The sequence below is a fragment of the Zophobas morio genome, unplaced genomic scaffold (assembly GCF_036711695.1).
Source record: "Zophobas morio isolate AGI-343-1 ecotype UQ-CSIRO unplaced genomic scaffold, CSIRO_AGI_Zmor_V1 ptg000029l, whole genome shotgun sequence".
NCBI lineage: Eukaryota > Metazoa > Arthropoda > Insecta > Coleoptera > Tenebrionidae > Zophobas > Zophobas morio.
Window position 1 is genome coordinate 7,825,926 of NW_026972134.1, and position 13,286 is coordinate 7,839,211.

Genomic DNA, 13,286 nt, shown 5'->3' on the forward strand with positions numbered 1-13,286 from the left:
AACGGTTCAATCAACTGAGGTAATGAGCGTTTGTTAACGTTCCTCTATGTATATTAGCATAACATGTAACACTATTTTGATTTTTACTTCCCGAGCGTAAGCAAACGAAGTATCGTAATCGAGTCCGTCGGCCGACTCTCTACTTTTACGTTTTCTCGATCTTTCATGACCTCTAGAAGACGAAGAAATAGGTCTCCCATTTCCGTCTGTCTGTCCGTCTGTCCGTCTGTCCGTCTGCCGTCCCGGATTTTTATTAGACAGATAATCTCCGAAAGTACTCGACCGATTGTTGTGAAATTTTGTACTTATATTAAGAATATCATGTAGATGGTAAAATGCTAACCAAAATTTGTCTAATCATCCCCACCACTAATGCGATGACGTCACTTCAAAATTGTACATAGTAAATGGGTTTTCAATTGTATAAAATAACATAGTCCTACACATGTAGTTTACAACTCTGAATCGACTTTTCACCCGAAAGGTCCAGATTTTTGGAAAAAAAATCAAAATTATAAAACAACATTTTGAAATTTAATTTTTAATCTGCTAACCAGAATGCTTTGAAATGTTGCAGATGTTTTAAGGCTATAAAGAGCATCATAAATCTTTAGTCAAAAAATATTTGCTTATCCCCTCCAAAAAATTGATGACGTCAGCTCGAAAGTTTGCCGAATAAATCCTATCCAAACTGTAAAAATATGATGAGTCTGTACTTGTAATTTATCACTCCATTCATATTTTTTGGATTTGCATATACAGGGTGACTCAAAAAAATTAATGAATGCGTAAATATATTTTATTGATTTAATCAGGAACTACAAAACCGCATGCTCTGAAATCTTGCAGATGTTTTAAGGTCATAAAGAGCATAATAAATGTTTAGTCAAAATATATTTGCTTATCCCCTCCAAAAACTTGATGACGTCAGCTCGAAAGTTTGCCGAATAAATCATATCTAAAATGTACAAAATATGATGAGTCTGTACTTGTCATTTATCACTCCATTCATATTTTTTGGATTTGCATATACAGAGTGACTCAAAAAAATTAATGAATGCGTAAATATATTTTATTGATTTAATCAGGAACTACAAAACGGAATGCTCTGACATCTTGCAGATGTTTTAAGGTTATAAAGAGCATAATAAATGTTTAGTCAAAATATATTTGCTTATCCCCTCCAAAAACTTGATGACGTCAGCTCGAAAATTTGCCGAATAAATCATATCTAAAATGTACAAAATATGATCAATCTGTACTTGTGATCTATCACTCCATTCATATTTTTTGGATTTGTATATACAGGGTGATTCAAGTAAATAAATGAAAGCGTAAATTTATTTTACTGATTTACTCAGGAACTACAAAACTGAATGCTTCGAAATCTTGAAGATATTTTAAAATTATCATAAGCATGGTAAATTTTTGATCAAAACGTATTTGGTCGTCCCCCCTAAAAAATTTATGACGTCACCACAAAATTTTGCTGAATAAATCCTATCTAAAATGTACAAAATATGGTGAGTCTCTTCTTGTGATTTATCATTCCATTCAAATTTTTTCGATTTGCATATACAGGGTGACTCTCACGTATGCTGTTACGCTTGTCATCTTAAATTAAGAATGTTTATACATAAACGATTTTCAGTTGCCGTATACGTGAGTAAATTGTTTCGTTATTTTATTGATTATAAAAAATCAATATTCAAAACGACCCAATTCATTTTCCCGAAAATTTGGGAATACAATAATTTTATTCTTAGTATTACACTACATCTATCCCAACTGATATACGTGTCCTTGCAAAAATGTTGATGACGTCATCGCAATTTTTTTTAAATTCCCACTACAAAAATGTAATGAGAAAAAAACACAATAGGCATGCAGTCGTCAAGTTTCCGACAGCGAGGGAAGTACTGTCTAAACTCTTTAGACCATTTTTTTTTTTGGAAAATCTGGATGCCTATGGTAAAAATTTAAGGCGGATACGTAAACCGCAAATATAGGTGTATGTTATTTTACCAAATTTAAATAGTATTTGCCATGTAAAATTTTGAGATGACGTCATCAAATTGTTGGTAGCGGTAATCAAACAAATTTTGGTTAGCTCTTTATCATCTACACAATATTCCTAAAATACATATACAATTTGGCAACAATCAGTCCAGTAGTTCGGAGATTATCTGTCTAATAAAAATCAACTCACAACAGAGGGAACGCCAAACCATACTCTACGGATCATGGTACATCGAGAAAATATTAGCGTGCATTTGAGCTTTTGTTGATTACTGGTATTACAGAAAATAAAATTTCTATGAGTAAAATTACAAATTTAGATGTTTTTTATGAGCACTAATCAATTATGCTACTGGAGATGACAGCCACTGTTCATTGCTTTCGTGTTTTAAATAAGGTTCTTCAGTTTTTATGTTTTCAGTTTTTTGATTTTTCAGATTTTTTAAGTATTCCATTTTTACTACTAAGGAAAGGAAGTATTGTAATCGAGTCCGTCGGCCGACTCTCTACTTTTGCATTTTCTCACCCTTTCATGACCCCTAGAGGAGGAAGAAATAGGTCTCCCGTTTCCGTCTGTCCGTCTGTCCGTCTGTCCGTCTGTCAATCTGTCTATCTGTCTCTGACTCCGAATTGAGTTTTTACCCCAAACGTCCAGCTTTTTGGAAAAAAATCAAAATTGGGAAACAACGTTTTGACATTTAATTTGGAATCTGCAAAACCGAATGCTTTGAAATCTTGCAGATGGTTTACAGTTATGATAAGCATGATAAGTTTTTATTCAAAAAATATTTACTTGTTCCCTCCAAAAAGTTGATGATGTCACCTCAAAAATTTGCCGAATAAATCTAAAAGTCCAAAGTATGATCAGACAATACTTGTGATTTACCATTCCATTCATATTTTTTGGATATGCATATACAGGGTGACTCAAAAAATTAATGAATGCGTAAATTTCTTTTATTGATTTAATCAGGAACTACAAAACCAAATTCTTTGAAATCTTGGAGATGTTTTAAAGTTATCATAGGCATGGTAAATTTTTGATCAAAATATATTTGCTCTTCCCCCCCCTCCTAAAAAATGGATCACGCCACCCCAAAATTTTTCTGAAAAAATACCATCTTAAATGTGCATTGTGCAAAGTATGATAAGTCTATAATTGTGATTTATCACTGTATAAATATTTTTTAGATTTGCTTGTACGGGGTGTGTGAAAAAAATTAATGACTGAGTCAATTAATTTTATTGATTAAATCAAGAATTTATTGATATTTCTGTCGACTTTAGTTTTACCGTTGAATAATGAGTGCTCTACATTATTGTGAAACTTGGTGGGTTAAATTAGCCGTATATTTATGCAAATTGGCATGTGTTTGTAATATTGAACGCCCTTCGTATTGCTCTTCGTATTTAACGCGTTACTGAACAATTCTTTGGATTATTACCAGTGGTAAGAATAAATATGCTTTAATATTACCAGAAAAACTTGGTGCCAATACTGATAGTGTTATCGGGAATACGCTGTTCCAAATAAATTGGTCTATTTGTTTCCTTTGTGTCTCTTGATAACCTCACCGTGGTCCAGTCCTTTTGCTTGTGTATCAAATTGTTAGTCACCTCGAAGGACCCCTTGGTGTGAAGAATTATTTGTGTCTCTGTTCATTATAAAAGTAACATTATGACCAATTTTTGTATAAACTGCGATGGTGCTATTACTCCGACAACACCGTCTGCGAAGTGTGGGTCATGTAAAAAATATTCGCATTTAAAATGTTTAAAATTAAGCGATGCCGAAATTGCTAATATCATTAGCGAAAAATCTTCATGGGTGTGCCATAATTGTTATACTGCTGACGATAATACAATTACTATCGCAAAAATTGAGGCAATTATCAAATCGCAACTATCTATTGTTCGGAATGAAATCAAGGAATCCATTGACTTTTATTTTAAGAGTATTGATGAGAGACTATCTGCAGTTGAAAATACTGTACGCACAATTCAGGAGGAATGGGTGGAATTTAATAAATCTAATGCTACTAGGGATGATGCGACAGCTGATTTGAACAATGTAATATCTGAAATTGAAGAACGTAGGTTACGTAGTAATAATGTGTTGTTATTTAATATTCCCGAATCTTCTGCGTCGGAGATTGCGCAAAAGATTGATGACGATTTGCAACATGTCACATCGATTCTATCTCCCTTAGGTTCGTTTCCTATACCGAAAAAAATTACACGTATTGGACAACATAAACCAAATGCTGTGCGCCCTTTAAGAATTACATACGATTCTGAAGCTACCGTTAAAGATGTTCTACGTTCGAATAGAAATAATTCTAATCGTAAACAACATTTTCGTACAGATTTAACCAAATTACAGCGAGATTTTAATAATAATATGAGACAGGAATACAACGACAGGGTTTCTAAGGGTGAAAAGAATATAACTTTAAGGTACAAGAATAACATTCTTTATATCACTAAATAGTTTAATTCGCAAAATAATTCCTCAAAAAAGTATTAAACTTTTTTTATCAGAATGCAGGCGGTATTAGGACGAAGTTAAATGATTTTTCGTTAAGTGTTAATTCCGGTGTATATGATGTGATCATTATTTCTGAAACTTGGCTCTGCAGTAATATTGCTAATGAGGAATTACTTTTAAGTGGTTATAATGTTTTCCGTGCTGATCGAGATGTTAATACTAGCAACAAAGTTAGGGGTGGCGGTGTGCTAATCGCTGTGAAAAGTTATATTCATTCGTCTCTTATTTTAACTGGTAATTCGGTTGAAAGTATTTATGTCCACATATCCCATAACGAATTAAACCTGATTGTTTGTGGTGTATATATGTTACAGCTAATATCCGAAATCCGTTATTATGCATAATAACTAGACATTTTAGGAATTATGCGTAATAACTAAACTTATTAGTTATTATGCATAATAACCGGAAACATTAGGAATTATGCGTAATAACTGAATTTTTCAGTTATTATGCATAATAACGGAAACGTTTAGGTAATATCGATAATAACTAACAGAGGAACAGGAATTATGCATAATATTTTCCAAAAAGCTACCCACCCTGCCTCGCTTTCCGCTATATATCACATGTACAGTTGATTTAAAAAAAAAGGACAAATTACAGTTATATAAACGTCACATTCCCATTGGTTTTCATTGATCTATGAGAACCTGAATTGTTCATCTTGTCCCGTTTTTTTGAAATCAGTTGGATATGTTACAGGCCAGTGCCGAAGTCTTTGAAAATGGTAAAAAGTGAAAAAAAAATTAGAATCATCTTTCATATTGACCAATCTCCCACCAACAGAAGGCGTTTGTTTCATGGATTTTAAATTTTTGAGTTTATCAGTGTAACATGGAATCTTACTTTTTTCGAGTAATTAAAGCGTAAATTTTAATAAATAGCTCAAAATTTTACATGATTAAAAAAAAAATCGAATTCGAATTTTTCGTTTTTTTGGATTTCCTTTGAAAACTTGCCATAGTAATGTATACTTTTTTTTACACCATTAGAAACTAGAGATTTCAATGAACAAAAAGAACACCGATTTTTTTTAAAAAGCAAACATTTTGATGTGAGAATTTTCGATTGAAAATTAGGGTGGTTTTTCGATATTAAATCAAAATAAGGGGGAAAAATAAATATTTTGAATCAAAAAAATTACAGTGAGTTTGGAACATAAATAGGTAAGTTTTCACTAAATTTCGTTAATTTTTTTTTTCTGGGAGATAAAAATAAAAAACCAAAAACTCGGTTAATTGCATTTTTCGCATAAATTTGGAGGTTATGTAAAGAAAATGTAAATACAAAAGTTGTAGATCTTTTTATTACCTACAACTTTGCTATTTAACTTTTTGCGATAGGACTTGTAGTTTTGCCGGAAATCGTGATAAACCGTTTTCTACCCTTAAAAGCTCACCCTCTTCCCCTTCCGGACCTCAGATCGCCCGTAAATTATTTTTCCCTTTATTTTTGTTATATTTTCTTCCTTTTCCAATGGGTATCATCCTGTTCTAAATTTTTTTGTTCTCAAAAATTATCGGCCCTGGCCTACTAGGCAATATGCTTAATGACTAATGTTTCAGGTGTTATACATAATTCCTGTTCCTCTGTTAGTTATTATCAATATTATCTAAACGTTTCCGTTATTGTGCATAATAACTGAAAAATTCAGTTATTACGCATAATTCCTAATGTTTCCGGTTATTATGCATAATAACTGATAAGTTTAGTTATTACGCATAATTCCTAAAATATCTAGTTATTATGCATAATAACGTATTTCGGATATTAGCTGTAACATATATACCTCCGGCTTCTCCATTAAATGTGTTTGAGGATTATTGTTGTGATTTGGAATCTATTTTCGAAAAATTTACGGAGTCTTCTTATATTATTGTGGGTGATTTTAATTTACCCCAACTTAGGTGGGATTTAGGTAACATTCAAAACAATGCACTTTCTGGTTCTCGTGATTATTATAATGTAATTTCTTACACTACTGCTTTTATGAACTTAGAACAACTAAATAAGATCCCTAATAGTAGAAATGTCTTTCTAGATCTGGTTTTTTCCAATATTGTTAGTTTGGATATTAGTATTGCCATTGATCCTATATTTCCTGCGTCAGTTCATCATTTTCCATATGAATGGTGCGTGCCATCTACTTCTCTTTTTCCAGTGTATTCTGAGACTCGATGTTTTGACTTTGCTAAAGGTAATTACAATCTTTTAAATAATTTTTTTGCTTCTGTACGTTGGGATTCTATATGGTCTGGTCTTACGATAGACGAAATGGTATCTGTATTTTATGACATTATATTTGCTGGTTTCAAATTGTATATTCCATTAAAGGTAGTAATAAATAGTGCTCAAACATTTCCAAAATGGTTTACCAAGGAACTCAAAGATTTATGTGTTATGAAAAAGTCTGTGCATTACCATTATAAGAAATCTGGAAAGTTGGAGGATTACCTGCACTTTAAAAATTTAAGATCTCGTTGCAAAGAATTGAGTAGACAACTGTATTCGGCCTACGTTTCTAAAGTTAACTTGAGTATTTCTAACAACCCAAAATTTTTTTGGAAGTTCGTTCGAGACAAGAGAAACAATGATATGATACCTAATGAGATGTGTCTGAATCAAGAAGTTGCTAAAGGAGGAAAACAAATAGCTGACCTTTTTGCGAAGTATTTTTCTTCAGTTTATGTGAAAGATGATTCAAGAAATTTTTTATGCGATTTTGAAGTGCCTTTGCAGGTGAATGATAATGGTTTAAGCGTTACTCTTTCGATTGTTTTTGAACATATTTCGGCTTTGTATCTGTCTTACAATAGTGGACCTGATGGAATTCCTAGCGTCGTTTTAAAGAATTGCAACTATACTCTTTCGCTGCCACTCTTTATTTTGTTTAAAACTTCTTTAAATTTGGGTATTTTCCCTCATGCATGGAAGAACAGTTACATTATTCCGCTCTTTAAATCTGGACAGCGACAGCGTATTGATGACTATAGAGGAGTCTGCAATCAATCAGTAATTCCCAAACTTCTAGACAGTATTGTATCTTCTCAGCTACAGTGGACATCTTCATTAATAATCTCTTCTAAACAACATGGTTTTCGCAGCAACAGATCGACAATGTCTAATTTATTAGAATATTATTCTTTTCTTAATGAATCTATCAGCTGTCGATCTCAAGTTGATTCTATTTATACAGACTTCGCCAAAGCGTTCGATCGTGTTAACCATAGATTATTAATTTTAAAATTGCGAAAATTAGGGTTTACAGATTTGACAATTAGTTGGCTAACCTCTTTTCTTACGGACAGAAAACAACAGGTCCGCATTGGTAAATACATTTCTGATCATTTTGATGTTTCTTCTGGTGTACCGCAAGGTACACACTGTGGTCCTATACTTTTCCTATTATTCATCAATGATTTGTCTAGTTGTTTTTGTCATTATAATTATCTTTTTTATGCTGATGATTTGAAACTTTTTAAAATCATACGTTTTACTGTGGATGCTGAAAACCTTCAACTTGATTTAGAATCTTTAATTGATTGGTGTGATAAAAATTGGCTACCTTTAAATTTAAAAAAGTGTTACATAATCTCATTTTATAATACGAAATCTTTCATTGAGTTCGACTATCAATTAAATAATCATCCTGTGTCTCGTATTTCAGAAATTAAAGATTTGGGGGTAATATTTGACTCTGCTCTTTCCTTCAAATCTCATTATTCGTATATTTTCAAAAAATCTTTGCAAATATGGGGACTCATTTGGCGTAATTGTAAGGATCTTTCTCCAGTGGCCTTAAAGACTCTTTTTTGTTCTTTGGTCCGCTCTCATCTAGAGTATTGTTCCTCCATTTGGCTTCCAATTTACCATGTTGATTCTGAACTGTTGGAAAAAGTGCAAAAAAGGTTTCTCCGCACTTTAGAATATAAGCTAGGCCGTAGGCACAATAAAGGTGATTACCAATGGATTATGAATAAATTTAACATCCAAACATTGAGTGTTCGAAGACAGATTGCTGATGCTTGCGTTCTTCATGGGATTATTAATGGCTATATTGACAATCCAGATTTGTTAGCTAAGTTGTCCTTCGTCGTCCCGGCAGTTGACAGTCGATCTACACGTAACCTATCTATTTTTAGGATTCCTCCTGCGACAACTAATTTCTCTGCTAATCATCCTTTAAGAAGAATTATGGAGGCTGCTAATGGTTATATCAAACGCAAAGAAGTTAGTTTATTTAGTTCTTCCAAAGCGGTATTCAAGAATAAAATTACTTTTTATTACCGACATTAAGTTTTTTTTTATGCATGCTAGTATCTGTATCAAGGAATATATTCACCAGTTTATCTATTTATTAATAATTTTTTTTTTTTTAGTTATAAGTTAGTTATTTAAAAATTATATATATTTCTCTTCTTATGTAATTGGAGTTTTCCGTTAATAAACCATTATTATTATTATTATTAATTTCAAAACTGAATATTTTGAAATCTTGACGTTTTGAAGTTACTGTAAGCATGGTAACTTTTTAATGAAAATGTATCTGTTTATCAAACCCAAAAAATTGATTAGGGTATCGCAAAATTTTGCCGAATTAATTCTTTCGCAAATGTGCAAAATATGAACAGACTTTTAATCATTGCATTCATATTTTTTAGATTTGCTTAAAGAGGTGACTAAAAAAAATCAATGAATCAGTCAATTTATTATTGATCAAATTAAGAACGAGCCACCCCATTTATTTCTGGAAAATGTGAGAATACGCTCGTCTTTATAACAATAAAATAATGATAAGGTAAGGATTATAATAATAACATTTAGAATATTTTGTTCAATGGAGGCTTATGAATAATTTTAGTCATCTGTTTTGGGGCGATAAACTCATTCAAATCAAAGAAATGTCTACGTGACATTCTTCCGATGTAATATATTCGGTTGATAATGTGCTGTAAATACATTTTTTGCACTCATAACCTTTTTTTGTGACCTTGGCGCATTCAGCAGCATGCAGGACGTCGAACGTCACGCACAGATGCGTTTTGCAATGCTTTGCCACGGTAGCCTAGCCCGGAAACGTCAAATTGCTAAGTGTTTACGACGTCGTTGTTTATAAATAAATAAAGCAGTCGCAATTTATTCATCCTATCTACCCGTCTGAAGTGCGGTCGGTGCATACTTGCCTTACTCGCTTCTCGCTTTCCAATAGGCATCTTGCACGTTTTTGAGTAAAGCCAGAAAATGATTCAGCAGAACTCATAAAACAAGGGTATTGTTGTAAAAAGTGCATGGGATTATTCATAGTGTAGCAATAAATTATTAAAAATTAATATTTAAATCACGCGCACTTTTGCACGTGACGTCATAAGCCATACATTGTTGCCAAGTCGAGGATGTTTCCGTATTAATATAGGGACTTTTTATGGTCGGCTGTACTGTCAAGTGCGGCTCTCCCAAAAAACAGCGTTGGACAAATAGCGCGCGATTAAAAAACTGCGACAAAACAGCGCCGGGACAAAAAAGCGCTGTAAAAAATGGCGTAGGACAAGATCATTTAGAGTCTAAAGGGCGCTAGGACAAATTAGCACGCGACAAAATAATCTGCGACAATTAATAGTTACCTATTAATTGTATTATGTATTGTCTTATTACTATTAGGCATATAGAACACGTCAGAAAAGGGTAGACAAGCGAGAATGATGTCCTGATGTGAATATTAATATGAATATTGACGTAAATGTTAAAAATTACCTTTACTAGCCCAATAAAACGTCTCAAAACGGTAATACTATAGCCTCCAAATAGATCGGTTATGAATAAACCACACAAAATCAACTCAACTTTATTTCAGAACTAGAAACAGACTTCAAAAATTAAACAAACAATAAACGATTAAAGTGATAAGTTTAACGCCACAGATTTCAAATAGTTTTCAACATTTACAAATGAGTACTCCGAAACCAATAGGTTCAACCGCTTTCTCAGCTGAACATATTTACAGTTGGCCGATTCTCAAACTCTTATTCCCGATCTGTACCTCGCCATATGCATTTTTGTAGCACTTTGTTCTCTGTCTAATAAGCTTATAGATTTGAGGGTGTTGGCAATCCAAAGAGTGTTTGAAAGAGTTGTGCCAAGCTTCCAACTAGTTGTTCGTCCTTGGTAGGTCCGTTAACATTCGATCAAACATATTCCAGATGTTGATATCGTACCTAGACCTCAAATTATGCATTCGTTTTCCGAAGTAAGTTTTCTCCCAATATTCTACAAAAGGTAGCAGTTCATGAGGAAAATTTTCATCGATAATCTCCAACGCAAACTGCACGTCCCTTTCAGGTACAAATGCGAGAGCAAGCAACATCTTACATCCTATTCTGACTTCGCTGTTGTTCCGTTAGATGGGTTTGCTGAATTTTTCGCCATAAATTTTGGCTTAGATGAAAAAACCGCCGACGGTTCTTGCTTGCCCGAAACACCTTCTGACTGCACTCAAAGATGCTATTTCGAAGTCCACCAAAACTGTTTCTGGGTCCAAGTTTGGTTCCACTTCCAGTATGCTTTCGAAAAATTTCATGTAAGTTTGTCCTTGCTTGTTGGGCAATAGACCGAATATCACAGGAATCGCTTTTCCGTCTATTATTACGTGCACGGTAAATAATTATTGAAATAATGGAGGCGAGGTCTTGAATGTACCGTCGATCGCCCAGTGCCGAAACTCCTTTAATGTGTCCAAATTCGTTCTGGTGATAAAAAACAAGAATTCTTTGGTTATCTCCCAAGTCTGTGTCTAAGAGCAGAAAATGTTCACCTCTTCCCGAAATCCTGTGGTGTTCTTCAATTACGACTTCCTCTCGGCAGGTAAAATTACCAGAGCTTCTCGAGTCGTATGTCGGTAAGAGGACTGCGGCTTCTTTGAAAGTACTTCCGATGGAGGTTTGAATTATCTGCCTTGGTTTTGGAAGTTTCTGCCAATTCCCTCATAGATTGCTTCACCCTTCCGACTTCTCTCTTCGCCGAATCTGAGCCGTGACTATGAGCCGTTGTTGAAGTCGGTTCACTTGAATTTTCTGACACTAGCAATCTCCCCTTCCATCCTTCTTGAGAACACCTCCAAGAAACGGAATGGATGTTCTCTTTGTCTTTGCGGCAGCGGTAACCACCATAAAACAATATTCTTCCACCTTTTTGTGATTTCGCAAATTCCATGACGGGCGTTTGAAAATTTGACAAAATGAGAAAAACTTTGGATTGGCACAAACCTACTACAAAGCTAAAAATGCCGCGCTATTTCATGGCGCAATAAAATGTCCCAGCCCTATTTAATCGCGTGCTGTTTTGTCTCGGCGTTTTTTTTCCATATTATTTAATTACTGGGCTTTTCTGTCTCGGCGCTCTTTTGTCGCGGTTTTTTTAGTCGCGCGTTATTTTGTCCAACGCTCTTTTTTGGCAGAGTCGACATCGTAAAATAGGTTATACAATTATAAGAGGTTATGTATGACACGTACATAACCTCAAGTTATGTACGCGTCATTGAAGAACAAGTTCTTCAATGTTGCCATGTTCAGCACTGATATGATTGGACTATGGCTTATGACGTCAGAGACCAGGTTCCGCCTTTAAAATAAAACTCAAGAATTAAGACTCTGGATATTTTTTACAATTTTTTTTTCAACTTTTGTTGAGGACTTTAGGTTCTATATTACATAGGGAACACTTGCATCAATTTTTATTAAAATTGGCAGTTGAGTGCAAGTACCCTATTGTGCATCATTTTTAATAATTTCGATGAATAGTTTTATTTTCAGCGAGACCGACACTTGAAAATTATTAAAAATATTATTATTATTATGTCGTGGATATGGATTTTAAACTCATCAACTGACGTTCAGTTAACGTTAGTTTTCTCATAATTTCTTCGCGATGCCTAACACCGGTTGCGAGCCACTGGTCTGCCGTAGTCCATACGCAGCGCATAAATTTCAACCAGAGATAACTCTCTCTGTTTCAACCGTCTAGCCAAATTTTTTTAGTATTACACTACATCTATCCAAACTGATATATACTGATTTGCAAAAATGTTGATGACGTCATCGCAAAAATTTTTTAAAATGCTCCGCTACAAAAATGTAATGAGAAAAAAAAAACATAATAGACATGCCGTCGTCACGTTTCCGACAGCGAAGGAAGTACTGTGTAAACTCTCTAAACCAATTTTTTTTCAGTTTCTCAGTGTTGAATTTGTCTGATTTTTTCTTCGATTTTTTAGTTTTTCTGGAAAGGAGAAAACATTTGTGACACGTGTTGAACGAGTTCAAAATAAAGAATGCACTAGGTTACAAAAATTATTAACTTTAGGAAAATCACATTGCAGACAGTCGTTAAGAAAAAATATGCATACCTATCATTATCCACTGTAAACCCTGCAACCAATTATTCACCAATGGACACCATACGTTCTATGACCTGCAATTTTATAATAATTGATACACCGTTTCAATCTCGTTTTGACCACAGAAACTACAAAATCTATCTACAACGTACAATGAATAACATACCACATCAAAGTTAAAAACCTTCAATTTCGTATGTCAAAACCAAAACCATAATAAGCACCGACTACAAAACCGTAACTGTCTTATCAAAAAACATACAAATAGTGATTAGAAGATTAATCACAGCAACTAAACGTATACTACTCTCTAATGTATCCCCGTCC

The 13,286-nt window shown here is 33.7% G+C and overlaps 1 long non-coding RNA gene across 1 annotated transcript in view; it reads right to left on the reverse strand.

Annotated features, from left to right (window-relative positions):
* Positions 1-13,211, reverse strand: part of LOC135137245 (uncharacterized) — a 66,287-nt gene extending 53,076 nt beyond the window's left edge. Inside the window, exons 1-2 of the long non-coding RNA XR_010281786.1 lie at positions 13,126-13,211; positions 12,969-13,033 (exon numbers count right to left, since the gene is read on the reverse strand). This is a non-coding gene — a long non-coding RNA (uncharacterized LOC135137245). The remainder of the gene's footprint in view (positions 1-12,968; positions 13,034-13,125) is intronic.
* Between the last annotated feature and the right edge of the window lie 75 nt (positions 13,212-13,286).